Source organism: Notothenia coriiceps, unplaced genomic scaffold (assembly GCF_000735185.1).
Source record: "Notothenia coriiceps isolate Sejong01 unplaced genomic scaffold, NC01 NC01_scaffold00015796, whole genome shotgun sequence".
In the NCBI taxonomy this organism is placed as follows: Eukaryota; Metazoa; Chordata; class Actinopteri; order Perciformes; family Nototheniidae; genus Notothenia; species Notothenia coriiceps.
The window spans coordinates 182,271-182,480 of NW_011348497.1; positions in this window are offsets into that span (position 1 = coordinate 182,271).

The following is a 210-nucleotide window of genomic DNA, read 5'->3' on the forward strand; positions in this document are numbered from 1 at the left end:
CGGAGGATGGACTGTGGTTTGCCTCCATTACTCGCTCCGGACGCCGGGATTATCGGGGGGCGGTCCTCGGCATCCTCATACCTATTACATCGCTCCTAAGGACAAAAAAACGGCGAGACGAGCACCACGCGCCAGGGAGAAAAGACAACGAAGAACGGAGAGGAACGAGACGGGGGGAGAAGAGGCAGACCGCAAAAGGGAAAAAAAAAA